The sequence below is a fragment of the Pinus tabuliformis genome, chromosome 1_2 (genome assembly GCF_031772625.1).
Source record: "Pinus tabuliformis cultivar Carrire ecotype Pingquan chromosome 1_2, CPIR1, whole genome shotgun sequence".
In the NCBI taxonomy this organism is placed as follows: Eukaryota; Viridiplantae; Streptophyta; class Pinopsida; order Pinales; family Pinaceae; genus Pinus; species Pinus tabuliformis.
Genome location: NC_142298.1, coordinates 1,254,129,990 through 1,254,148,527, shown reverse-complemented (window position 1 = coordinate 1,254,148,527; position 18,538 = coordinate 1,254,129,990). Strand labels below are relative to the sequence as shown.

The window sequence follows — 18,538 nt, the reverse complement described above, 5'->3', positions numbered from 1 at the left end:
ACCATCACACACCTTCCCAACACTTCCTTTCATCTTCACTACCTTCCTACAACTTTCAACTAAGTTTCCTGTAGTAAACCAGGACATCCTATAGTAACTACAGGAAATCCTATAGCAACTACAGGAAACCCTATAGCAACCTGTTTTAGACGGTTTGAGAAGAAATGATGATCAGAGCCTAGGGCAGGTCTTCAACTTGACCTCCATACCCCTCAATGCCATTTTTGACCAGCTTTCCCATACCTTCCTCCCCTGCAAAAGGTCAGATTGTTTATCTTAGCATTTACAATTATAAATTTAAAACCAAAAGACTATTTTATGCAATATTTAGCTAGTGCATGCATACATCAGTCATAGCAATGTTAGGATAATTTCCATGCTTACTTAGCCCAGAAAACTAGATGAGAATTCAAGGTTAAATTAGGTATCTTCTACAAGTCATGTGTGTTAATTCTTAGCTGGGTAATTTCATGTCATTTCATAGCACTTTCATTTCCTTAACATAGGCAAGCATTGACTTTATGCATTAAAGATATGTTTACATTCACTGTCAGTAGTCAGTCTCCTTCTAGTCAATAGAAGACTGGTTTTAAAAACCCTAGTGGTCTATCGCCCCAGTTGAGAAGTGATAAGAGTAGACTGGTGCATCTGTTGTGCATATAGCGTTGTCGCCTCTAAGTTTTACGAACCTTGGGTTGATAAAGTAAAGTTGGTCGCCCTAGGAGTTGCAACATCCTTGCTACAATACTAGGGATCATCACTTTTTGGTGTCGTTACTAGGGAGGTGTCTAGGTAGATGTAATTTATGCTTTCCTTTCTATTTGACATTCAATAAATAGATGCAATTCTTTCTTTCTTTTTGTTTTGCATTCAATAGATAGTTGCAATTTCTGCTTTCTTTCCATTCTGCAAGTAGTTCCATTCAACAAATAGTTGCAATTTCTTCTTTCTTTCCATTCTGCAAGTAGTTTTTGAAAAAACCCTAAAAGAAAAAAACAAATTTCTTTCATGCCTTGTAGGAGTAGAGACAACTTAGGAAAAAATTTTCCAAATACCCCCACACCATCTAACAGCCAACCTTCCCTCTTCTTCGGTGGATGTGAGCTAGAGGACCCATTAGGTGAACAACCAGAGATCTTTGAAGAGCCTATTGGGGAAGAAGATGAAGAAACCATTCCACCAACCTACACCATGGCTGAAAATAGAAATGGAATTGAAAACAAAAATGGAGTTGAAAACAGAACTGAGGGTGCTTTTCCTATTAGAGAAACCAATGGAAATTCTAGGATGAAAAACATAAGCCTCTTTGCCCTTCCACACTTCTATGGCTTAACCTTAGGGGACCCTGATACCTTTTTGTTTGAGTTTGTTGTTATTTGCAGAACTTATGATTATACCTCTGACGACCAGAAGTTGAAGTTGTTCCCATCCACCCTTAAGAATGTAGCCTTGCGTTGGTTCATGGGTTTACCTGGGGACAACATCACTACCTAGGCTCAAATGCAACAAGCCTTCAACAACAAGTATAGGGATTGTTGTAGGTCCTGTTATCTCAAAATCAAGCCCTGGAAGGCTGCAGACCAGGAAGACTTCAAGTAACTGTTTCAAACCAATCTTTTGACTAAGGCTTAGCCTCCTTAGCCTGAGAGGGCTCTCTCAAAGGGTTATTGATTTTGACTATTAATAAGATGGCTAACTCTTGTGGAATAACATTAACAAATATGAAGGCTGGACAAACATTAAACTAATTTCCATTGGGCCTATGGAGTCAATCATACTTCAGTAAATAATGAGACTGCCTTTACATAGAAGTCAGGGCATTTAGCATTTAGATGTTCAGAACACAACTCATATAAAACCACAGTTCATACATGCATACAGGAAGTCAGAGCATGATCAATGAATTCTGAGTGATTACACATATATGCAACTGTAAAAGACATTAAGGAAAGAATAAATCACACATTCTAAACATGGAAATCCCTCATGAATCCTGAGAAGAAAAACAGCCAACTTATATTACTGAATTTTGTCTTTACATAAGCCAAAACAGTACTCTGTTTTATAAAATATCCAACCCCCATTACATTGTTGTTTCAGCTATATATAGAATCCTTATTCTAACTAATTTGAGCTTCCTCCTCCAGCATGAGGGGAATTCGATTCTGCCTATGATGACACCTACTAACATTTGAAACTAACTAATAAATACAACTGACTGTTGACTGGACAGCTCTAGAATCCTAAAACAATTAGGATTCTAATTCGACATCATGCTGAACAAATCATTTATTACAATCAAAATAGTGCTCCTACGACAAAAAAGGAGAAAATAGGCTCATTCTCTGACAATTGGTCTTTTTTTAGTTTAGCTGTAATGGATGTTCAACGCTCCAGGTTTGATCTTTAATGACACCTCCTTTCCAATACCTTGAAAAATATGAAACTGTCCCTGTGTATCGGTCTTTAGTCTGCCTTGACATGTTCGGATCCAATGAAGCATATCCTTTATCTTTTAATTACCCCAAAATGGAGCAAGCTGCCACGTCTTTGATATGCTGTCCACCGTTTGCATAAGTAAAAGCCAAAATATTTGCAAGCTGTAACTGTTTCATATATCCTGAAGTGTGATAAATATGAAATATGTTTCCTTTATGACAAGCATCCAAGGTTGGATTCAAATCCATATTATCTCCACGTGTCTTGACCTGGTTCACTGTTACATATCTTCAGATAATGCTTTGTATGCCTTTTAGGTGTTCCCTTTTCAAAATTCCCGCTTATAATTCAAAACTGCCTGTTTGCGTTAAAATCATCACCTACAGCAGTTTCGTAGCGCGCTACGAAACTGCTGAGTTTTTTTAAAACAGCTTGTTCTCCTGCAGTGATTATTTGAGGAAAGGATCTCAGAGGTTCTTGGAGTATGCGAAAAGTCTCAATTGCAGTAAAAACTCGGCCTGGAGTAAGCTCTATATGCATCAGTACACATGAGCCAAATGATATAACAGAAACTGCAAGTGGTGATAACCACAGTAGAAAAATGGTTATAGCAGCATAATACATAAGCCCCCTTATCCAAATGCGTTCTTTACCACGAGCAGCATCAACTTTCCTATGAAACCATTCACGCCAGGCCTGCAACTTAATAATCTTCATGTTGCTTATTGCTTCATTAGTGACCTTCATACGGTTATCTTTGGAAGAGAGTACCTGTGTCATATATTTCTGTTGTTTAGAGGCTAGGAATAGACAAATAACCATCACAATTATCATAGTAGCCAAGCCAGTGCAGCAAGTCGAATCACGCCAAAGACAATCAACAATGCAATGGATATCTGAATTGGCATTGACTAAAGTTCATGAACACGTCCAACCATTTGGTACGCAAATATCCAAGTGTTCTGCATGGTGGAAGTGGCATTGAATCCTACTTCAATGAAATTTTTTCAGCTTCTACCATTATTTCCAATATTTGTTCAAGTTTAGCAAGGTTGCCCATATAAACCACATGGAGATATCTTAATAGTCCATCCTTCGATAGAATGGGTCTTGTAACTTCAAAATGACTCTTACCTTCCTTCCTTCTTTTCTGAGATTCTTGGCAGAGCAGATTCCCAATCAGAAGGTTCCTTTTTCCCAAGGAATATATGATCATCAACAGAACCATGTTCAGCGTCATCAAGGGTATCCTCAACAACAGCTTTAGTAGCATTATCGTTTGAGAAAACTTCCTTCACTTCAGCTTCATATTTAACCCATAAATCTGCAATCGAACCAACTACTCCCCTAACCGAAAACCTGTCTACAGTGGTGATTATTATATCTGGTAGTTGCATAGAAAATTCTTCTAGTCTCTGAGCTTTTTCAAACAAGACGGAAACTGATGGTAAAATATACCCAACAATGCCCCCAAGGAAACATAACCTCCACTGACACCATCATAGACAGCATCCATGAGCTTGTAGTTTTTTTCAATTACAACTGCTAACTGTCCAAAGGGAACAGGCAACTATTTTGCTTTCCCGCAACAGTAATGTGTGACACATCTAACAGAATAATGGCTACTTTTAGTCCAAGGATTCCCATTTACAGGGTACCAAAATGCAGCCGAGAAATTGTGTGTCTGTCCTATAACAAATTGAACATCCTGTTGAAGACGATCAGATGTGCGCAGGGGCCTGGAAAACTCAAAAGTGTAAGTCCCTTTGCTACCAGTTGATGCATATGGGCTTGCATTCTCCAGAAGACCAAAGGAATTGTCAATCAAATCATGCCACTACGCTCCCTGCCAATCATTCTGCGCACTAAAATTAGCACCATTTCCATTTCCTTGAGGATCCAATCCATCAAGATACCGACTGTGTGGATGCATATAGATCAACCAAATGGCCAAACCTATCTCCTCCAGTGCCATTTGTATTATCAATTATGTTGGTGCCATACAAACGACCTGGAATTGCGGTTCCTATTGAAAAGTGCATTATGTCCACTTCATGACCACCGCAACTTTTGCTTGTACAACTGTCAACCGTCTCTTTGCAAGCACCCATATTATGATATGTTGCATTACCGCCAACTTGGAACATGAGTGATACAGAAGGGCAGCTCATTTCCATTCCTTACACATAACGATATTCCCCCGGTACTTCTAGCAGGAAGAACATATTGTGACCATCATGCAAGGCCTTGACAGTCATTTTTCCGCCTGTACATTCTTTATCCTCGTCTGGATCGAGGGCTGGGCGGAGAGGAAATGAGTGGCCAAGGATGTTATTCCAGTCCTGTGATTTGCCATCCAACGTGATAATTCCAGGCATGTAATCTGCTTGAATTTGTGCAGTGGCTCCCGAATCACAGTGAAATCCACCTTCTGCCTCATTGTGGCTCTGGATCGACTCAACCATATAACTAATCGTAATTAATGAACGGCCACAGCTATTGAACAACTTTGGTCTTGGACTGCGGTTTTTCTTTGGCAGCGATTCCTTCATGCAACGGGAAGAATAGGACTTCTCATATGGATCTCTTTTAAGCTGCAGTGTTGTTGGCCTTGCAATGTTTCAAAGATTGTCTGGCAAGCATTTACAGCTGCTCCTGGGCGCCATAAAATTCATAACAAAGGCTAGTTAGAGGGGGAAGAAGGCTACAGAACACGTGTCAAGACCGTCATGTAAGACCTTACACATGCTATTCCCGTAAAATTCTTGCAGAAAATATGACAGCTGGGGTGAGATGTGCTATGGATCAGCACGAATTCCCCATTTCGTAGCGCAGTTAGTGCAAAATCGGTGTTTTCCGCTACGAAATCACCTAAACCGAGGTTTCTGCGCTATGAACTTTGAAATAGGATTGGCATATGGAGCTTAGGTGCGGTGTGAGACCAGTGATGGACTACAACAGAGAATTGACCCCTTTATACATACCAACAATACTCTTAACAAGACTCCTATTCAAACTATTTAGACTCTAAAACCAAATGAAAAGACTAGACCCGAAATTGACACCAACCCTTTGACAAACAATCGAACTGATGTGAAAAATTTAAAAAAAAAATCTTGAGTGATAACAGTGGCTCCACTTGGGATAGTGTGCTCCTGTAGTACACTAAGAACTCGTAGGTCCAGTGCTTTATCTTTTTTATTACAAACGGAAATTTGCTTGACAAACATCCCTTTCCAGCGTCTTGGGCCTTCACCTCGGGCTTAAACTTGATGATCACTGTGGGAGAAAGAAATCTACATCTACTGAAAAATGCTCAGTCAACCTTGAGCTTATTTGCATTGTCCTACCTACCTACCCTATCAATTTCAAACTTCTTTCAGCTCAATCAATGTGAAATTTCCAATGTAGCCAATCATTTGTCTTATCTGATATTTGAGTTCTTTGACTGCATCGGAATTCAGAGCCACTATGATATCGCGATGACCATTGCCATTGAAATTGCCTCTGATCTTCATAGAAAAACTGAAACACTGGAGAGTAAAACTCTTCCATATATTTGGCTATAGGATCCCAGAATACATGATTAGCTTGATGATTCTTGTAACTTTCTGGTTGTGCAAACTGATTTTCAACAACAGTGTACACTTCCTCAATCACAAAAGAGAAAGGAAGCAACACCCTCTCCTTATGTTCTGACATAGGAACCTTTTGAAAAGAATGATCACAACCATGAAGACTATATGATTGGATTTGACCTTGTAGACCTTCAATGTCTTTCTCAATGTCCTCAGCAACTTCATCCAAAAATTTCATCTTATCCTCTGTCTTGCAGTCAAATGATTTTAGATACGAGGACAAGGACAAAGAAAAATTTTCATTGGTTTCTCCATTACTATGATCATTATTCCATTGTTTGAAACCTTGAATTGAAGGAGAGTTTGCCACCGCATCTGATCTATCTATCCATTCCTCCAAAAACATAAGCCAAAAGTCTTCAAATGACTTAATGGATTTGGTAGGAAAGCTTTCAATCCATTGTTTACATTTCCCTTGAAATGAATCATAGAACAACATAATGCAAACATCCTCATGCTTAACTCTAAGAAGCTCCGTAAAATCACAAAAATATGATATGTGCTTCAAAGTTAAACTCAAATCTTCTCCATTGAATTTTGGACCATTCCTTAGAAAATATGCATCCTTGGGAAAATGATTTGGGAAACCATGAATTCCTGAAAAATCTATGCATGCATACCTTGAGATAAGAATGGTAGCATCTGGGTCCTTCATAACTCCAGTGGAATCACCATGAATCTATGAATTTCAAATTCTTCAACAATGGAGTCGCCAAGGTAGATTTGCAGCCTCAAAAACCTTCTGAGCTCCTGCTACCTTCAGAAGTTCAGCTTCATAATTTCGGGAATGAGTAATCTTCAGGCTCCCGGCAGACGCACCAAAATGTTATCTCAAAATCAAGCCCTGGAAGGCTGCAGACCAGGAAGACTTCAAGTAACTGTTTCAAACCAATCTTTTGACTAAGGCTTAGCCTCCTTAGCCTGAGAGGGCTCTCTCAAAGGGTTATTGATTTTGACTATTAATAAGATGGCTAACTCTTGTGGAATAACATTAACAAATATGAAGGCTGGACAAACATTAAACTAATTTCCATTGGGCCTATGGAGTCAATCATACTTCAGTAAATAATGAGACTGCCTTTACATAGAAGTAAGGGCATTTAGCATTTAGATGTTCAGAACACAACTCATATAAAACCACAGTTCATACATGAATACAGGAAGTCAGAGCATGATCAATGAATTCTGAGTGATTACACATATATGCAACTGTAAAAGATATTAAGGAAAAAATAAATCACACATTCTAAACATGGAAATCCCTCATGAATCCTGAGAAGAAAAACAACCAACTTATATTACTGAATTCTGTCTTTACATAAGCCAAAACAATACTCTGTTTTATAAAATATCCAACCCCCATTACATTGCTGTTTCAGCTATATATAGAATCCTTATTCTAACTAATTCGAGCTTCCTCCTCCAGCATGAGGGGAATTCGATTCTGCTTATGATGACACCTACTAACATTTGAAACTAACTAATAAATACAACTGACTGTTGACTGGACAGCTCTAGAATCCTAAAACAATTAGGATTCTAATTCGACATCATGCTGAACAAATCATTTATTACAATCAAAATAGTGCTCCTACGAGAAAAAAGGAGAAAACAGGCTCATTCTCTGACAATTGGTCTTTTTTTAGTTTAGCTGTAATGGATGTTCAACGCTCCAGGTTTGATCTTTAATGACACCTCCTTTCCAATACCCTGAAAAATATGAAACTGTCCCTGTGTATCGGTCTTTAGTCTGCCTTGACATGTTCGGATCCAATGAAGCATATCCTTTATCTTTTAATTACCCCAAAATGGAGCAAACTGCCACGTCTTTGATGTGTTGTCCACCGTTTGCATACGTAAAAGCCAAAATATTTGCAAGTTGTAACTGTTTCATATATCCTGAAGTGTGATAAATATGAAATATGTTTCCTTTATGACAAGCATCCAAGGTTGGATTCAAATCCATATTATCTCCACGTGTCTTGACCTAGTTCACTGTTACATATCTTCAGATAATGCTTTGTATGCCTTTTAGGTGTTCCCTTTTCAAAATTCCCGCTTATAATTCAAAACTGCCTGTTTGCGTTAAAATCATCACCTACAGCAGTTTCGTAGCGCGCTACGAAACTGCTGAGTTTTTTTAAAACAGCTTGTTCTCCTGCAGTGATTATTTGAGGAAAGGATCTCAGAGGTTCTTGGAGTATGCGAAAAGTCTCAATTGCAGTAAAAACTCGGCCTGGAGTAAGCTCTATATGCATCAGTACACATGAGCCAAATGATATAACAGAAACTGCAAGCGGTGATAACCACAGTAGAAAAATGGTTATAGCAGCATAATACATAAGCCCCCTTATCCAAATGCGTTCTTTACCACGAGCAGCATCAACTTTCCTATGAAACCATTCATGCCAGGCCTACAACTTAATAATCTTCATGTTGCTTATTGCTTCATTAGTGACCTTCATACGGTTATCTTTGGAAGAGAGTACCTGTGTCATATATTTCTGTTGTTTAGAGGCTAGGAATAGACAAATAACCATCATAATTATCATAGTAGCCAAGCCAGTGCAGCAAGTCAAATCACGCCAAAGACAATCAACAATGCAATGGATATCTGAATTGGCATTGACTAAAGTTCATGAACACGTCCAACCATTTGGTAAGCAAATATCCAAGTGTTCTGCATGGTGGAAGTGGCATTGAATCCTACTTCAATGAAAGTTTTTCAGCTTCTACCATTATTTCCAATATTTGTTCAAGTTTAGCAAGGTTGCCCATATAAACCACAGGGAGATATCTTAATAGTCCATCCTTCGATAGAATGGGTCTTGTAACTTCAAAATGACTCTTACCTTCCTTCCTTCTTTTCTGAGATTCTTGGCAGAGCAGATTCCCAATCAGAAGGTTCCTTTTTCCCAAGGAATATATGATCATCAACAGAACCATGTTCAGCGTCATCAAGGGTATCCTCAACAACAGCTTTAGTAGCATTATCGTTTGATAAAACTTCCTTCACTTCAGCTTCATATTTAACCCATAAATCTACAATCGAACCAACTACTCCCCTAACCGAAAACCTGTCTACAGTGGTGATTATTATATCTGGTAGTTGCATAGAAAATTCTTCTAGTCTCTGAGCTTTTTCAAACAAGACGGAAACTGATGGTAAAATATACCCAACAATGCCCCCAAGGAAACATAACCTCCACTGACACCATCATAGGCAGCATCCATGAGCTTGTAGTTTTTTTCAATTACAACTGCTAACTGTCCAAAGGGAACAGGCAACTCTTTTGCTTTCCCGCAACAGTAATGTGTGACACAGCTAACAGAATAATTGCTACTTTTAGTCCAAGGATTCCCATTTACAGGGTACCAAAATGCAGCCGAGAAATTGTGTGTCTGTCCTATAACAAATTGAACATCCTGTTGAAGACGATCAGATGTGCGCAGGGGCCTGGAAAACTCAAAAGTGTAAGTCCCTTTGCTACCAGTTGATGCATATGGGCTTGCATTCTCCAGAAGACCAAAGGAATTGTCAATCAAATCATGCCACCACGCTCCCTGCCAATCATTATGCGCACTAAAATTAGCACCATTTCCATTTCCTTGAGGACCCAATCCATCAAGATACCGACCGTGTGGATGCATATAGATCAACCAAATGGCCAAACCTATCTCCTCCAGTGCCATTTGTATTATCAATTATGTTGGCGCCATACAAACGACCTGGAATTGCAGTTCCTATTGAAAAGTGCATTATGTCCACTTCATGATCACCGCAACTTTTGTTTGTACAACTATCAACCGTCTCTTTGCAAGCACCCATATTATGATATGTTGCATTACCGCCAACTTGGAACATGAGTGATACAGAAGGGCAGCTCATTTCCATTCCTTGCACATAACAATATTCCCCCGGTACTTCTAGCAGGAAGAACATATTGTGACCATCATGCAAGGCCTTGACAGTCATTTTACCGCCTGTACATTCTTTATCCTCGTCTGGATCGAGGGCTGGGCGGAGAGGAAATGAGTGGCCAAGGATGTTATTCCAGTCCTGTGATTTGCCATCCAACGTGATAATTCCAGGCATGTAATCTGCTTGAATTTGTGCAGTGGCACCCGAATCACAGTGAAATCCACCTTCTGCCTCATTGTGGCTCTGGATCGACTCAACCATATAACTAATCGTAATTAATGAACGGCCACAGCTATTGAACAACTTTGGTCTTGGACTGCGGTTTTTCTTTGGCAGCGATTCCTTCATGCAACGGGAAGAATAGGACTTCTCATATGGATCTCTTTTAAGCTGCAGTGTTGTTGGCCTTGCAATGTTTCAGAGATTGTCTGGCAAGCATTTACAGTTGCTCCTGGGCGCCATAAAATTCATAACAAAGGCTAGTTAGAGGGGGAAGAAGGCTACAGAACACGTGTCAAGACCGTCATGTAAGACCTTACACATGCTATTCCCATAAAATTCTTGCAGAAAATATGACAGCTGGGGTGAGATGTGCTATGGATCAGCACGAATTCCCCATTTCGTAGCGCAGTTAGTGCAAAATCGGTGTTTTCCGCTACGAAATCACCTAAACCGAGGTTTCTGTGCTATGAACTTTGAAATAGGATTGGTATATAGAGCTTAGGTGCGGTGTGAGACCAGTGATGGACTACAACAGAGAATTGACCCCTTTATACATACCAACAATACTCTTAACAATACTCCTATTCAAACTATTTAGACTCTAAAACCAGATGAAAAGACTAGACCCGAAATTGACACCAACCCTTTGACAAACAATCGAACTGATGTGAAAAATTAAAAAAAAAAATCTTGAGTGATAACAGGTCCAAAGACACCAAAGAGGAAATCTTTAGAATGACCTTGGGATATGATGAATCTTTGGAAGATTATGAGGAAAGGTTCCAACTCAACTACAAAAGGGCCAGATGCACCCTTGATCCTGAATCACTCAAGCTAGTCCTTATTAGAGGGGTCGGGGAAGATCTCCTAGAAACCCTAAACATGTTATCAGGAGGGGACATCTACAAATTATCTTATGATGATATCAAGACAGTTTTCAAAAATCATTCTAGGGTAGCCAGAAAGAAGGGTAGGGTTATTCAATCTTTGGCCAATTCATCCTCTTCCAACACATCCATCAAAAGTGAAATTGGGAACATGTTGTAAGACTTTAAGAGTGAAATACTGCATATCATTTCTCTGCAAATGGATACCATACAGATCAAGAGGTAGCAGAAAGAGCCTTAGATGTCTTTTGCCCTATATGCACCAGGAGGCACCCTACAAATAAATGTTCATTGAACCTTATAGATATATGCTCGGTCTGTGAGGAGAACCACTCCACAAACAATTTCCCTACTCTGCCTGGATTGAAAGCTATGTATCAAGGAACTAAATGTGTGACTGAAGAGCTATGCTATATCAACCAAAGGAGGCCTCAAGAACCTCGACCATACCAGCAACGCATACAAGGGGTGTCCTATTCATATTACGACCTTAACCAGAATGCATCCATTCCCCCTTGGTGTCCTCCTGCTCATCCCACATGGTCCACACCTTCTCCTTGGTCTTTTACACCTCAATACCATTCCCAACCTACCAATCAATCATTTCATCCATATGCACCCCCAAAATCTTAGTGGAATACACCATCATAGGGGTGGAGGCTCCCATACAACCAATCTCCTACCTTACTACCTCCACCTCCATCTCAGCCACAGCTCCTAAACCCTGCTCCACCTAAGCAATCTCAGATTCCCGCTCAACCAAATCCAAACCTGAACAATAATTAGGCACAACAGGACTATAGTGGAGAGACATCTTACCTTGCCTATGTTGTGGAAATTCAAGAAATCAACCTCAAGTCTGGAAGAGTGCTTCCAGATAATCAACCTCCATCTCCACCTAAGGAGCTTGAAGAGGAAAAGGAAGAGAGTGTTCCTCAAGCCAATCCACCTCCTTTTCCTGAGAGATTAATCCATCCTAGCCAGCACACCCCAAAAGAGACTGAACTTTTGGGTGAATTTAAAAACTTGTGTGTTAAAATCCCACTCCTCCAAGCTATCAAGGATGTCCCCATCTACAACAAGTTAATCAAGGAGAAATGCTTCAAACATTCTAGGAGGAGAAAGAAAGACACCCCTACCATTAATGTCATTGGACAGTTATCTGACTTAATGTTGGGGAGAGTGATTTTCCTGAAGTATCTAGACCCTAGAAGTCCTGTGGTAGATGTGCACATTGATGGTATCATTGTCCCCCATACCTTGATTGATCTTGGGGCTGCCATCAATGTGATGACTAAGGAGACTATGCTTAAACTGAATCTCCAAGGATCATTAAGGAAGACCACAACAATCTTGCAGCTTGCAGACAGATCCACAGTAGCTCCTGAGGGAGTTGTTGAGGATGTGATGGTCTCCATTGATTCTTGGGAATACCTGCTGACTTCTTAGTTCTCCAACCTAAGACCAAGTTCAATGGTTATCCTCTCATCCTTGGAAGGCCATGGCTAGCCACTATTGATTCTTACATAAGTTGCAGGGTTTGGAATATGACCATTAAAAATGAGCATTTGTCCAAACAATTGGTCTTGTACCCTCCCGCTCAACCATCTCTAAAGCATGACTTACCTTTATGGTTGGAAGAGGATGAGGAAGATGAAGTCTACTCTTCCACATCTTACCCAATCTGTACCATAGATGCTACTATAGGAGGGGGGAAACCTGATGAAGATGACCTAATTGCTCAAATCCTTCGGAATCAGCCCCACGACACCATGTCAAGATGATAGAATTTGGTCTAGCTAGAACATTTAAAATCAACCCCTCTCTCTCTGCACATCAGGAAAAGGAGTTATGTGACATGCTAAGAGATCATCTTGATGCCTTTGCCTGAATTTATAAGGAAATGAAGGGAGTGCACCCTTCGGTGTGTACTCACCACATTTACATCAAGGAAGGTTGCATGTTAGTGTGCCAACCTCGGAGGAGAATGAACCCAACCCTCAAAGACATAGTTAAAGAAGAACTACAGAAGTTGTTGGATGCAGGGTTCATTTACCCCATCTTAGATAGTGAGTGGGTGTCTCCTCTAGTTTTGGTCCCAAATAAGAATGGAAAATGGAGGATCTGTGTGGACTATAGAGATTTAAACAAAGCCACCAAAAAAGACCATTTCCCTCTACCTTTCATTGATCAAGTCTTGGATGGTCTTGCAGGAAAGAAGTTCTTCTCTTTCCTGGATGGGTTCAATGGTTACAATCAAATCCATGTCAACCCAGAGGACCAAGATAAAACCACCTTTGCTTGTCCTTGGGGTACCTTTTCTTATAGGGTCCTTCCTTTTGGATTATGTAATGTTCCTGCCACTTTCAAAGGGCAGTCATGAGCATCTTTGCAGAGCTAGTCCATGACTCTGTAGAAATTTATATGGATGATTTCACTCCCTATGGGTGTGATTTCCTGGAGGCTCTCTCTAACTTGGGGAAAGTATTAAATAAATGCATTGAAATGAACCTATCCCTTAGTCTTGAGAAGTGTGAGTTCTTGATGAATGCAGGGATTGTTCTAGGTCACTCAATATCCCATGAATGACTACAAGTGGACCTAAATAAAATTGCTATCATAAAGAGGGTCCCTACTCCTCAGAAGCAGAGGGATGTCAAAAGTTTATTGGGCTTAGCTAGATACTATAGGAGATTCATAAAGGACTTCAGCAAAGTAGCCTCACCTTTGTTTGGACTATTGGCCAAGGACTCTGAATTTTTCTAGTCAAAAAGCTGCCAAGAGGCCCTAGAAACCTTAAAGGACAAGTTGACTACTGCACCCATACTCCGAGGCCCAAATTGGGCTCTTCCTTTCCACATCCATGTTGATGCCTCTGAAAAAGCTATAGGAGTAGCTCTAGGCCAGATAGATGACAAGTTTCCTTATGCCATTTATTTCATCAGCAAAATATGTCCAAGGTTGAATTGAACTATACTGTGACTGAAAAAGAGTTCTTAGTTGTTGTTTATTCCTTGAATAAATTTAGACACTACATCACTGGTTACTAGACCTTTGTACATATTGACCATGTTGCTATTAAATATTTGATGAAAAATCCTGATGTGAATGCCATAATTATTAGATGGTTGCTTTTATTACAACAGTTTGATCTAACTATCATTGATAAGCTTGGTAGAGAAAATGTAGTTGAAGATATTTTGTCTAGACTTGATGTGCCTACAGGTGAGGAAGGAATGATTGATGATCAGCTGCTAGATGAGAATTTGTTTGTTATTTTAGTTCTCTCTCTGTGGTTTGTTGACATAACCAACTACTTGGTGGCCGCACAGTTCCCTCCAAATATGTCCTCCAAGGAAAAGAGCAGAATTATAAGAAAGAGCATCTGATTCACTTGGATTGGGGTAATCTCTTCAAGCTAGGCCCAGATCAAATTTTTAGGAGATGTGTGAGGGAGGAGGAAGTCTTTGACATCCTTATGGCCTGTTATGATGGGCCTTGTGGAGGTCACTTTGCAACCAAGAGGACAACCTTCAAGGTACTACAAGATGGCTACTACTGGCCCACTCTCCACCAAGATGAAAGAAGATATACCAGTTGATGTGACTAGTGCCAAAGAATGGGGAAACCTACTCCCAGGGATGAAATTCCTTTGCAACCTCAAGTGACTCTTGAGCCATTTGACAAGTGGGGCATGGATTTCATTAGGCCCATTGATCCACCATTAGGGCAGAAAAAGTACATAATTGTGTGCACTGATTATTTGACAAAGTGGGCTAAAACCAAGGTTGTCAAGGTAGCAACAGAAAATAAAGTGGTTGAGTTCTTGAGGGAGAATGTATTTTACAAGTTTGAGTACCCTAGAGATCTAGTCATTGATCAAGGAGCTCAATTCACATCACACATTATTGAGAATTTGTTGAGGCGGCATAAGATCAAACATAGGAAGTCAACTGATTATCATCCTTAGGCCAATGGACAAGTAGAGGTTACCAACAGAGCATTGGAAGGCATTCTCACCAAGGTTGTGAGAAGCATCAGAAAAGATTGGGTTGATAGACTAGTGGAGGCCACTTGGACCTATAACACAATCTGAAAGACAACCATTGGCTTCACCCCTTATGACTTGGTCTATGGAAAGAAGGCTTCGCTCTCCATTGAGTTTGAGTACAACACTTTGAGAATGGAAGAATAGTTGGATTTGGATGTTACAAAGGCACAACAAGTGAGGGTGCTCTAGCTCAATGGTTTAGATGAATTCATGAATCATGCCCTCCTACACACATAAGTGATTCAAGTACAAAGAAAGGTTTGGCATGAAAAAAAAATCAAAGTCAAATTTCTTCAAGAAGGTGATTGGGCTCTGCTATATGACTCCAGTTTCAAGTACTTTAAAGGAAAATTGATGACCAGGTGGTTGAGCCCATATCTAATAGAAATGTGCCATGAAAATGGAGTTGTGCAAATAAGGACCATTGATGAAGAAGGTATCCCCTTGCTTGTCAATGGATATAGATTGAAATCCTATAAGAGACCTTTGTCAAGGGAAGAGTTCATCAGTACCATCAGTAAAGATGTGAATGTTCTTGGAAGTGTCTCAACTTCCAGGTCACCAAATTCTTGAAGAATATTTTTATTTTTGAATAAATGAAAAAAAACAATAAGGGACCTAGGTGAAAACCTCTATGAGGCACCTGAGGCCAACTTTCGGGTTGAAAACCTCCTTGAGGTAGCCCAAGAGTGAAAAAGGAAAATAAAAAGAAACCTGGGTCAAAACCTCCCTTGAGGCGCCTAGGGTAGGCAAAAAGGTTGAAAACCTCCTTTGAGGTGACCTGTGTGTTTTTCAAAAAAAAAATTCCATGTCAGGGACCTCAAACCTGCCCACTAATAACATTTTGTGATTTTTGCATGTTTTTAAAGGAAACAAAGGACACAGAGTTCAGGGGACAACAAGCCAAGCATCGCCCCATTCTTCCTCCATTTAATTCATAACTCTCATGCCTAATATGTCTCCATTGTCCATTCTCACTTCCAATCATCAAAAACCAGTTTTTATGCAATTTTCTGACTTCTACAGGGTTTCATGTAGTTACTACAGGAGTTTCCTATAGTACTATAGGACGTCCTAAAACACTACAGGAATGAAATTCTGATTGGTAAATGATGATGCAGGCCTATTCTAGGTTGAAATAAGGGACCATACAGCTCACCACCTCTCACCCAACACTAGTTCATGACCATACCAACCTTTGTGTCCATCAAAAACCACTCAGAAAAATAAAATACAAAAAATGAAAAAGAAAAAAAAAAAGAGTTCAAGGGTCATGACATCATTGGCCTCACTCACCTATCACTCCATCTCCTCCATTTCCATCCATCAACTCCTACATCACCACCCATTCCTCCTCCAAGTGAAAAAAAAGAAGCAAAAAAATGGTGAAAAAGGCGGCTACAAGATTTCTTGTAGTAACTACAGGAAGCCCTGTAGAAGCCTATGTTCTCACAGCAACAGTCTCTCCATGCATTCTTCTTCAACATCCATGCAATTAAAGAGCTCCAGCACCCCTGCAAACATTATGGCTCCTATACAAAGCTCAGCAACAGTAGCAAAGACCAAGCCCCTGCACACAACAACAACAAAAAGAAAACCACATCAACATGAAGAAATATATAGAAAAGCAACCAAGGAAAAGCACTTGCCTGAACAAAAAGTAGCACAACAGAGTCACCATCTAGCATGCATCAACCAAGCGAAGGAAGGCACAGGTATGGCACCTCACCCGAATTCTTCCCTAAGTACGATATCATAAAAGTTTAAGAATATGGAAAAGTTTGATTTTATACGCTGGAGGTGGCCAGTTAACTTGGCCACCCTCAGCTCAAAAACAAAAAGTGAAATCCTAGTCAGCATGACATGTGGAAATGTCAAATCAAGGAGAATGAGTTGAAAATGTGGTCGATTTAAGTTGTGTGAGAGTGGGTGATGATTACAAGGGGAGTCTGCATGATAACTAATGGTGGGCCAATGGTCCCAAAGAGGAAATCTTGTACACTACCAGCCAATACAACGCTCCAAGGAATCAACCATAAATAGAAAACATTCCAAACTCTCATGCACCATTTGTTCATTTCGAGATCAGAGAAGACCGGGACCACCTTGGAGAGCCATCGAGGAGGAAAAATTGTTTCAGCCACCCTACAGGAAACAGAACTACAAGAACAACTACATGAAATGCAAGAAGCTACAGGAAACATTGGAAATTCATAGAGAATGATGAAAGGGGGTGCCTAGGGTCTAGATGCTCATAAATTATCCTCATTGAAAGCATCACAGTGAAAGATAGGTGGCCCACATCTCCTATGCTTTGAATTGATAGCTAGGAAAAAAAAATTGAGTTTTCTAACTAATTACAGTGGGCTTGGGAGTTTTAAAGGAATTGCTAACAGTTTAAAAGTTGTGTGGGGATAGAAAGAAATTTCAGCCATCCACGACTATTATAAACTCTCAGTCACCCTAAAACCTAAGGCTAGCCTACCAAACTCCCTATAGTCGACCAACTATAGAAGAGACATGACAGGAGGATTTAACATAAGGGAACCCACAGATATATCCAGGATACACCTCCATCCCCCTGTGGTGGAAATGTTTAGAAGACATAACTGTTTGGGATTCTTTGAGCTTCTTAGAGGGTATGATGATGATGTAGCTCAAGAATTTTCCATGCCACTTAACCCTTAGGCTAGAATCAGTGCTACTACTGTGGTAAGAGTATTGTCAATTATAATTACTCCTAAGGTAATTAGCATAATCACTACACTTCCTCAAGGGATGCCATGGAGAAAGGAGGATAAGGTTGCAAGCACTTTTGCAAAGAAAAACTTCTTCTTAAGGGATGAGGAGCCAATTGTGGACAAAAATGGGATAAGAAGGGAAAGCATCCCCTATCCTTGGAATGAGGTTGGTTATCATATTCTCAAATATATCTCTTGTGAGGGGAGGCTCAGCATAATATATGGCTACCAATTTAGACTCCTCCATGAGTTTAGATTTGTAGAAGAGATACCCATTGACAGAAGACTCAGTATACCCTACTTATTGCTGCAATCAATAATAGACATGAACCTGAAGGTCCAAGAGGGAAAACATCAAAAATTGGCACACCATGGACTTATTAAGCTAATACTAGAGGATGACTTGAGCAAGCTATGAATCCCCATTCAATGGTCCACATTTAGAGACATGGATAGCGAGGCTGTGATTGAAATACAAGCCCTTTAATATGATAGGAAAAATGCCTCTAGTGGTGAAGAGGAGGCAAAAGGAGATGAAGAAGAACCTGAAGACGAAGAAGAAGAACCAAAGGAGGAAGAGGAGGCAAAAATAGAGAAAACAGAGGAAGAACAAGGAAAAGAAGAAGGAGAAGAAAAGA

The 18,538-nt window shown here is 40.0% G+C and overlaps 1 pseudogene; it reads right to left on the bottom strand.

Annotated features, from left to right (window-relative positions):
* Window positions 1-9,203: 9,203 nt before the first annotated feature.
* LOC149210795 (uncharacterized) lies at window positions 9,204-10,263 on the bottom strand (annotated as a pseudogene).
* Between the last annotated feature and the right edge of the window lie 8,275 nt (window positions 10,264-18,538).